Below are 10,013 nucleotides of genomic sequence, written 5' to 3'. Positions count from 1 at the left end.
TGGGACTCACTCCCAGGAAAGTATCCCTTACCACAGAAATGGATCTTTATTTATCAGAAAGAAATGGGACATGGTCTCACACTATTTCCTCCCTATTTGTCTAAAATGTTTAGTGTGGTGGGTGCATGTCAAGGAACATTTATTAATCTTACACCTGCGTAGAAGATGGACTAGCAAGCACCTTCATTCCAAATGCATGTGCTTGGCAGAGAGGTTTAAATAGAAATTCAAAGATAGTGGACTGGGATTGTAGCCTTCAGCAAACTTGAAGGTCCTGCCATATGGGCGCTTTGCCTGTGATCCTGAAGTGATTTGAGCCTTGATCTTCCAGCAGGTGTGATCCTGACAGCTCTGGAACATCAGTCCTCAAACACTTTATTTTTTTGAGGAATTTCACATAGGAAGCTGCCTTATACCAACTGACAACACTGGTCCATGTAGCTCAGTAGTGTCTACATTGATTGGCAGTGGGTCTCCCATGGTTTCTGGTGGGACATTCCCAGCCCAGTATCCCTGAAGATGCTGAACTAGGAATCTTCTGCATGTACTACAGTGCCAGCAGTGGGATATTAATGCAAAGTGAACTATCATCTAGGTATCTATCTATCTATCTATCATCTATCTATCTATCTATCTATCTATCTATCTATCTATCATCTATCTATCATCTATCTATCATCTATCATCTATCTATCTATCATCTATCTATCTATCATCTATATCTATCATCTATCTATCTATCTATCTATCTATCATCTATCTATCATCTATCTATCTATATTTATCATCTCTATCATCTAGCTAGCTAGCTAGCTAGCTGTCTGTCTGCACTGAGATATCACATGTACCCCTGGTGTTGGGCTTTCTCCTTGTTTTTCATGTTTGTTCCTATTCATTCATCTTGACCTTTTCTGAAGTGCAACCAAAACCAGCGCCGGATTTAGGATAATGTAGGCAGTTCTCCTGCACAGGGTGCCAAGCTGGGTGTGTGTGTGTGTGTGTGTGTGTGTGTGTGTGTATGAGAAGATCCATAAGTGAGAAGATGCATTGGGGAAACTAAATTTTGGCCTTGCTCAGGATGCCATATTACCAAAGATTACCCAAGTTCACCCCTGACCCAGCTCAGTGTAGACCATTGATCAATGTGACCTGAATTTTTATACTTAATTGTATATTGGTTGTGGCTTATTGTGTGATTATGTTGTACACTGCTTTGGTATTTTTTTATGGGAAATACACATAGGTATACCAAATAATAATATATAAATTTGTGTCCTGGGGTCCTAATGGCTGAAGTGTGGTTTTATAATGGTAATAAACAAGGAAGCACACAACCACCATTTTTATTTGTTTATCTCCGGTCTTATCGAATGTAAATAGCATTTGGGGACATTTGCTTACAGCAGAGAACCTCTTTGGCCCAGTGGGCCAGATTCTTATCTTCTCCCACCTCATGGGCCAACTTTGACAGCTCCTGCTCCCTGCAGGGGTCTGCTTCACCAGCATATTTCCTCCAGGTAATGTGCTGTCAAAGCAGCATTCAGCTGGATTGAAATCTCTCATCATCAGCTGATGAGCAGAGTTTGCAGTCTTGCTCTCTGCAGGGGTCTGCAACACCCAGCAGGATTCAACCCTGCCTGCCAGCTGATTGACAGATGGGATCCTCTTTAACAAGGATCCTGGTTGCACACGGGCTCCTGAGACAACCCCACCAGGTTGAAGGTACTGGTCGTGGCCCAGGCTTTGTCTGTATGGCCCCACAACCACACCAGGCCATTTGAGCCAATCATTGCAGGTGGCGTGATTGGTGGGTGCCTATAAAAGCAGCAGGGACGCGGGTGGCGCTGTGGGTTAAACCACAGAGCTTAGGACTTGCCGATCAGAAGGTTGACGGTTCGAATCCCCGTGATGGGGTGAGCTCCTGTTGTTCAGTCCCAGCTCCTGCCAACCTAGCAGTTTGAAAACACGTCAAAGTGCAAGTAGATAAATAGGTACCGCTCCAGCGGGAAGCTAAACGGCATTTCCGTGCGCTGCTCTGGTTCTCCAGAAGCGGCTTAGTCATGCTGGCCACATGACCCAGAAGCTGTACGCTGGCTCCCTCGGCCAATAAAGCGAGATGAGCGCCGCAACCCCAAGTCATCTGCAACTGGACCTAATGGTCAGGGGTCCCTTTACCTTTAACTTTATAAAAGCGGCAGTGTAACATGGCTGAGGCACTTGCTTCACGCTGCCAAACTGGGGCTGGCAATTTCCCACCCCTGGGATATGGGAATCAAATATTCTAGTAACAGAGGAAGGAAGGGAAGGCACCAACTGTAGAAACAAAAGGGAAGGATACCTCAGTGGTGTACAGAAATCAATGTATTGTTCAGCATGGTTCCAACATCAAACCTCTTCCTCAGGAGTGTCTGATTTCCCACTGGAAAATAGGTTCTACCCTATGGATGATATGGAGGAATACTTATGGAGGCAGCAGGCAATCCCTTCCTCCACAGTACTAGATCATGGAATTATTTACAGACTCCATGGGTTCCTGCTCATTCTAAAATATGTTTTCACAAAATTATGTCGCGGGAAGTTTTTCTCTTCTTTGCGCTTTTGTCTAGAAACTCAGGCAACATATTTTTTAAAGGTCTTCTTGTTATATCTCACTTAAGCGAATGAAAAATGAAGCACAATTACATTAATATGAGAAATATCGGCCACTCATAGATGTGTTATGCTCAAACAAGTGTTCAGAACAATATTGTTTTCTTATGTATTTTTGTCTTTAAAGAGCTAGCCATCTGCTCTGTGTATTCCTGTGGCTGGGAAACGCCCTCAACCACTTCCTTTGTTACCTTCATAGGGCCATTCATTACCTCACCAGGAGGTTAGCCTGGCTATTCCAGGAATTGAATTGAATGGGTCCAGGAATTAGAAGGAGGCTCAGGCATACAGCCCCAAACTCATAGCGCTACCATTTATAATAATGGACAATCTTGTCAGTTGCATGAGCCATAGCCAGCAATAACTGGGTTTTTGTTCAGTCCACAATGGGCAAATGTCCCATCCGTATATTTTTGCAGGAGACCTATGAAACAGCTTGTTAAAAAGCTCTCAGAGATTTCTCTGGAATTCAGAACAGAAGATCAAGAGGGTTGACTGCCGGTGCTCAAGCTGATAAAAACTTGGAAGAAATGTCAAGACTTCAAGCCGTTGCTAGTCAGAGAATGGCGATGTGGTCGTAGCAGCTAACGGACAGGCTTTTGTCTCCTGGAAAAGGAAGGATGAGGCAACAGGAGCCACCAGCAGCTGGTCTGTGGCAATCGACTATATCGAGGGGGAAATATCATTGGTTCCCGACATGATGGAGTGGCCTTTAATTGTCCGTGTTCGGATACCTGAGGGAATGCTGCCAGCGGTGTTGGTATAAAGGGAAATACTGTGACATTAAAACAACGCAAACGAAACCTCGACAGAAACAGTTAAACGGCTGCTTTGCCAAGGCCACATAGCAAAATGTTACGGCTCCACAGGGCGGATTAAAATATGCATTTTTCCCCTAATTAAGCACAGCAGACTCAGCTGGAGGCCCTGTCACAAGAAGAGGAATAATTTTTCACAGCAAGAAATGTACAGCTCAACAAAGCATCTATTAGGCAGTACAGTTTTTTTTTTTAATTTAAAAAAAGAAGAAAGCAAGAAGGGTGAAGGTTGCCTTTGGGAATCTTGCCACCCTTTTTGTATGGAACTGTGCAGTCCAAAGAAGCATCTTGGATGCTGAGCAGCATGAAAACTTGCCTGGAAAGACTTTTGTCTAGACTGGAGTGTATAGGGAAGAGAATCAGTGGCTTGGAAGAACATGTTAGAGTGTTGGTCACATTACTGCCTTAGAAGAGAACAGTTGTCTCCCCTCTACCCGGTGGTTTCACACCTCTTTCCTCACCTAGCTGTTCGAATCAGCATGGCTTCGTTGGTGTCAGATTCATTTCTGTTTGTGCAAACACCAGGATACATGGATAGGCAAGAAAGCCTTTTCCCTACGCAAAGACGTCCACACCTTACCTAGAGAGGAATTAGAAATGGTTTAAGGACTCCAATCAGTTTGAAGATGGTTTGAGAAACAACACATCACGCAGCAGTATGCTACAGCAAAGTGTAGGATACACATGCATTTTAGGAAAAGAATTATGTGAACACAGATTAAAACCCAGCTCTGGAAACACAGGGAATGTGCAGTGAAAGGGTGTATGAACACGGCCGTAGTGGAGCGAATAGTGACCTTGACTTGCACTTAATTAGTGTTTCACATTCTTCTCTCTTCTTTTCAGATATTAATCCTAGCCTCAACTGGAAAAGACATTATCGAGTGTGAATTGATTTCTGCTTTATTTATTTTTTCTTGGAGTAGTTTGTAGCACTTTGACTCTAAATCAGGGGGGCTGCTTGCTCCTTGCTTCGTGTTATTTTATTGTTACTTTTAAATTTGGTTGAAATGGTACGTAACATGGGAAGCAGCCATGATTAATTCAGGTGATCGTCACTCATCTGAGTCTAGTTTATCTAAAAACTGGGAGTCTTGGGTACTTCACTATAGAGAGCCAGTGTGGTGTAGTGGTTAGAGTTTTGGACTAGCACCTGGGAGATCAGAGTTCAAATCCTGACTTGGCCACGAAGGTCACTGGGTGGCATCGGGCCAGTCACCGCCTCTCAGTCTCTCAGTCTAACCCACCTCACAGGGCTGTTGTGGCGATTAAATAAGGAGGGGAAGAACCCTGTACACACAGTGCTAGATTTATGTATAAGCTAAACAAGCTATAGCTTAGGGTCCCACTCTCTTTGGGGGGGCCCCAAAAATTAAAGGTCCATAAATTCCCATATAGCATAAAAAGACAAAAACAGCTACAATTTGTTGTTGACAAAGGACAGCTGGACATATAAAGGGCCCCATTACCTTCAGTAGCTTAGGGCCTCATCAAACCTAAATCCGGCCCTGTGTACACTACATTGAATTCCTTCGAGAAAAAGGTGGGTCAGTAATGCAATACTTACGGTAAATAAGTAATTCTACACATGGTTTGTAATTAATGTGGAATTTCCATGCTCAGACACTTTGTGCAGGCACCCATATGACTTTGGCATCCAATCATTGTCTCGCCATGTTTTCCACATGATTCTCTTTTTTTTTTTTTTTTTTTTTTCCTTTTGTTTTTTTAAAATATAAATGCACACATCAAACAATCTTACTTTTATAACAACAAATTCTTCACTTCTTTGGACTCCCTCACGTCCCCCTCTCCCATTTACATCATTAAAAAAAAAATTTTTCCAAACAAATTATCAACTTGTTTACAATCTCATGTCCACACATTCCAATATAATTTAACACTTTTTCCAATAAAATTTTTATATTTTCTTTAGTCTCACTTATCATCAAATTTAAATCTAGTTTAGTGGTGGCCAGTTTTTTATAATCTAGCATCCTTCTTAACATTCAAACAAATTACAATGTTTTTGTAGATACATCTTGAATTTCTCCCAGTCTTCCTCCATCTTTTCTTCTCCCAGGTCTCGGATTCTGCCAGTCATCTCGGCCAGTTGCATATAGTCCATCAGCTGCATCTGCCACTCTTCCAGTGTGGGTAAATCTTGAGTTTTCCAATTTTTTGCGATGAGAATCCTTGCTGCCGTTGTTGCATACATGAAAAATGTTCGATCCTTCTTTAACACCTTCTGGCCGACAATACCCAGAAGGAAGGCCTCTGGTTTCTTAGTGAAGGTATACTTAAATACCTTTTTCAGCTCATTGTATATCATTTCCCAGAAGGCCTTCACCTTAGGGCATGTCCACCAGAGGTGGAAGAATGTTCCTTCATTTTCTTTACATTTCCAACATTTATTGTCAGACGAATGGTATATTTTGGCAAGTTTAACTGGGGTCATGTACCATCTATATATCATTTTCATAACATTTTCCTTCAGAGCATTACATGCAGTGAAGTTCAACCCAGTGGTCCACAACCTTTCCCAGTCCTCGAACATAATGTTATGCCCAGTATCCTGTGCCCATTTTATCATAGCCGATTTAACCATTTCGTCTTGTGTGTTCCATTTTAGCAGCAAGTTATACATTCTAGATAGTACCTTGGTTTTGGGTTCTAACAATTCTGTTTCTAACTTCGATTTCTCCACCTGGAACCCTAACTTTTTGTCATTTTTAAAAACTTCTTTAATCTGAGCATAATGTAACCAGTCTCGCACCTTATCCTTCATTTTCTCCAAACTCTGCAATTTCCAATTGTCTCCATCTTTTTCTAATAATTCCCAATATTTTGGCCATTTGGCCTCCATATTGGGTCTTTTTAGGGCCTTAGCCTCCAGAGGTGAGAGCCACCTTGGAGTTTTGTTTTCCAATAAGTCTTTATATTTCGTCCAGACATTGAACAGTGCTTTCCTGACAATATGGTTCTTAAAGGCCTTATTGATCTTAACTTTGTCATACCATAAGTATGCATGCCAACCAAAAGCATTGTTAAAACCTTCCAAGTCCAGCACGTCAGTGTCTTCGAGAAGTAGCCAATCTTTTAGCCAACAGAAAGCTGCGGCTTCATAGTACAACTTTAAGTCTGGCAGGGCAAAGCCACCTCTTTCTTTCGCATCTGTTAATATCTTAAACTTAATTCTGGGCTTTTTGCCCTGCCAGACAAATTTAGATATATCTTTCTGCCACTTCCGGAAGCACTCCGTTTTGTCCACAATCTGTAATGTTTGAAACAAAAACAACATTTTTGGCAATACATTCATCTTAATAGCAGCAATTCGGCCTAACAAAGAAAGCTTCAATTTTGTCCAACTATCCAAGTCTCTCTTAATTTCAGACCAACATTTTTCATAATTGTCCTTAAATAGACTCAGGTTTTTTGCTGTTATGTTTACCCCTAGGTATTTTACTTTTTTAACCATAGTTAGTTCTGTTTCTCTCTGAAACCTTTCCGACTCTGTATCTGTCAAATTTTTCCCCAACACTTTAGTTTTCTGTTTATTTAATTTAAATCCTGCCACCCGACCAAAATCCTGTATCAGTTGTAATACTCTTTTCGTACTAGATTCTGGCTCCTGCAGAGTCAAAACTAGGTCATCTGCAAAAGCTTTCAATTTGTATTGTTTCGCTCCGACCTGAATCCCTTCCACCAACCGGTCCCCTCTGATCAAGTTCGATAGCACCTCCAGGACCGAAATGAATAACAAAGGGGAAATCGGGCAGCCTTGTCGTGTTCCTTTTTCAATTTTGAACTCTTCTGTAACCACATTGTTAACTATCAGTTTGGCCTTTTGTTCTGAATATATTGCGTCAATCCCATTCTCAAACCCCCGTCCCACTCCCATTTCATTCAAATTTCCCTTCATAAATTTCCAAGAAATATTGTCAAAGGCCTTCTCCGCATCTATGAAAATTAACACTGCTTTTGTATTTATGTCTGTTTGCAAAAGTTCCAAAACGTCAATAATGTTCCTAGTATTTGCAAACATATGTCTACCTGGGAGAAAGCCTGCCTGGTCTTTATGAATTACTTCATTAAGCACTCTTTTGAATCTACTTGCCAAAATGTCTGCAAATATTTTGTAATCCACATTCAAAAGGGAGATGGGACGATAGTTTTTGAGTTGTGTCTTTTCAGCTTCAGATTTTGGTATCAATGTGATAAAGGCTTCCTTCCACGATTCCGGCGCCTTCTTCCCTTCCATAATTTCATTACAGACCTCCATCATTGGTTGGGTCAGATAGTCTTTTAATGTCTTGTAATACTTGGAGGTCAAACCGTCTGGCCCTGGAGATTTGCCCAGTTGCATATTCTGGATAGCTTGTTCAATCTCTTGTTGTGTTATTTTGTTGTTCAGGATTAATCTGTTTTTTTGTGACAACTTTGTTAATCCATTTCTTTCCAGAAATTGTTTAATCTCAACCTCATCTTGCGGCCCTTGAGTGTATAATTTTTTAAAGTATCTCTGGAAGCACTTTCTAATTTCCATGGGGTTCTGGATATTTCTTCCTTCAATTTCTAGGTTTGTAACTGTATTTAATTTCTGTCTCTTCTTCAACTGCCAAGCTAGCAGTTTTCCACATTTATTTGCCGATTCAAAAGTTTTTTGATTCTCTTGTCTTTTTTTCATCAGTCCACCATTTTTTTTTAATAGGATGGAAGAATAATGCAATCACTGCAAACCTAACATTTAGACAGTGTTACTCTCATGTCTTGTTTGTTGATTTGATTCTATTTATGAATCATTTCCCATAAAATATCTCAAAGTGATGTCACCATAAAAACTGTCAGCTGATCAGCAATGCTCTCTCCCACCATATATTCCATTTCATTCCACATACCTCCATTGGTTTTCTGCCGCAGTCCTTCATCATTTTATGCCCACTAAGAAGACCCAGTTCTCAACAGAATTGATTTTGGGGGATTTCTGACCTTAGGGTTTGTTTGTTTGTTTGTTTGTTTGTTTGTTTGTTTGTTTGTTTGTTTTCCTACTGCAAACCTTGGGATTCTCCTGAGCTGATTGACATGATAGAATAAGGATGGAGGAACCTGTGGCCATCTCCAATGCTGCTGGACTTCAACTCTCCTCATGTGGTGAGCCATAGGTCTGCCCCCCAGTGCCCCCATAACTATGCATAACATTATGCATAGCGTAGAGAAATAAGACAGACTGAGAATTTCTATCTTCCTCTCCCACAGCGCTAAAACTTCATATACCCAAAGACATTGATGAACAGCAGATTCAGGACAGACAAAGTACTTCTTCACAACACATAATTCATTTGTGGAATGAACTGTCGCAAAATATAGCGACAGCCACAGGCTAGGGGCCTAACCAGACATGAGATGGAATATCTGTGAAGATCTCGCATAGATTTTTGAAATTATGAATGAAGCTGTGCCACCCCCCCACCCCCGCCCCAACTTGGGAGAGCAGCACTGGGGAAGTATGTCAATTCTCAGCACTCTTAGCAAACTAGAGCTCCCAGAATTCTTTGGGGCTGTTTAAAGTGGCATCGTAGCACTTTAAGTGTATGGTTTGAATGTGCGCTATTTCTTATTGCTATTATATTTATTTCCCCCTGTTTTATATTACATTGCTTATATTTCATTACTTCATTGGTATTGTAAGACAGCCAAAGAACTTTGTTACTGAGCAGCCATATAAATATTATAAATAAACGGATCTACCTGACCACTGCAGAGAACAGAATACTTGGGCTGAGGGATCTTTGGTCTCCCCAAATGAGGTTCTTCTTAGGGGTTCATCCTAAGTACTGTGGATTGGTGGCTGGTCTGTAGGGACAAATTTGACACTGCCCCACCATACCCTCCAACATCTTGAGTCCCCAAACCAGGACACACATCCCCATCCATGCTCATGTGTGAGTTACATGACCTGTGCAAGATCACGGAGCCCAAACGGTGCACTTTGGGGAGGGGGGCAAGCTTGCATGGTGCTCAAAAATGCTTCTTTTGCGTTGCTGCATGAGATTGCAGCTCAGAAAAGCACCTTTTTTGGGGGGGGGGGACAGCACTTTCGGAGGGCAATCTCTTGGCACAAAATCGCATGATGAGATCATGTTACCAACAATGGCTGCTGTGCCCTCACACAAAAATCCCAGGATGTCCTGTTTTCCCCGGGACACTTGCAGGGTATGCCCCACCATCCTCAATCTGTCCTCATCCAGCCCCCACCAATTGGGGGGTGACTCTGCCTGATATTGGATCTGGCTCTCCCTGCTTTCCACTGTACCAGTCCCCTAAGGCAGTGGCATAAGGGGGGGAGCACAGAGGCGGTTGTCCTGGGCACAAAATTGTTAGGGGGTACAAAATTTCAACACCCGGTGCTGCCTTGATACAGCTGTGTGCTTCCGTCACTGGGCTCAGTTGAAAATGGCTTCTCCGTGTGAACCAGGAAGGGACCTCTCTAGACAACTCTTCTTATCCTTGCAGCTGCCATTTCCTGGGTGATGCGGACCAGCATGC

This window comes from Podarcis erhardii, assembly GCF_964252035.2.
Source record: "Podarcis erhardii genome assembly, chromosome: 12".
NCBI classification, from domain to species: Eukaryota; Metazoa; Chordata; class Lepidosauria; order Squamata; family Lacertidae; genus Podarcis; species Podarcis erhardii.
This window is presented reverse-complemented; position numbering follows the sequence as displayed.